The sequence below is a fragment of the Etheostoma cragini genome, chromosome 2 (genome assembly GCF_013103735.1).
Source record: "Etheostoma cragini isolate CJK2018 chromosome 2, CSU_Ecrag_1.0, whole genome shotgun sequence".
Taxonomy (NCBI): domain Eukaryota; kingdom Metazoa; phylum Chordata; class Actinopteri; order Perciformes; family Percidae; genus Etheostoma; species Etheostoma cragini.
The window spans coordinates 423,025-424,171 of NC_048408.1; positions in this window are offsets into that span (position 1 = coordinate 423,025).

Sequence of the window (1,147 nt, forward strand, 5' to 3'; positions counted from 1 at the left end):
GGGGTTCAGACCAGACACAGACATAAATACATATAGACAAACTGATCCCCAACAACATCACAAAAGAAACACACATACGTACAAATTTACCAATTGCAATCTCAATAATTAAAACAAGTACAGGTGCATGTTCCAGTGATTCCATAGTTTTGACAAATATCTGGTATCACTAAGTGCAGGATGGATTATAGCATTTAAAATCGTATTATTTGACTCAGTTAATCGACATATAAATCTGTACATAAACTTTCTCAGCACAGCATGGAAGGTGGGAACATTACAGGTCACACACAGATGGCTAGCACTGGTCCATCTTGGACGCTTCATCAAAATTCTAAATGCATCATTGTATGCCACCTTTAACTTGTTCATCTTTGCTTTACTATAGCTGCACCATAGATGAGCTGTATACAGTGGAGTACAGTATGCTCTGAAACGAGATATTTTAACTTCTTCGGAACACATATGAAATTTGCGTGCCAGAATATTTGCTTGTCCATATAGTTTACGGCACTGCCGCTGTATATCATCATCATCACAAAGCTCGTCCCTGATAATGTGGCCCAAGTATTTCTCTTTAGTAACCACATTAAGGTCTTGCCCTGACAAGTAAAAAGAGGGAAAACATAGCTTCCTGTCCTCCATAGTTCTGACAATCATTACAACACTCTTTTTAGCATTGAATTTGATGTCATGTTGTAGCCCATATTCTGAGCAGACTCTAAGCAGTTGCTGTAGGCCAGCACTATATGGAGACATAATTTCAATTCAATTCAATTCAATTCAATTTATAGTATCAATTCATAACAAGGGTTATCTCAAGACACTATACAGATAGACCACACTCCAGAATTTACAAGAACCCAACAGTTCTAGTAGTCTCCTCCAGAGCAAGCAACAGTGCGACAGTGGAAGAACTTCCTTTTAGGCAGAAACCTCGGTCAGACCCAGGCTCTTAGTAGGCGGTGTCTGACGGGCCGGTTGGGGTTGGAATGAAGAGTGGCAATAACAAAAATAGACAAAAATTTGTAGTCTGTAGCAGTTCATGGCATAGCAGGACGCTGTGCGACATTACAAGGCACAGCAGGACGTAGCAGGGCACTGCAGTGTAGCAGTAGAACATGGCATCACAGAACATGGAGCGGGA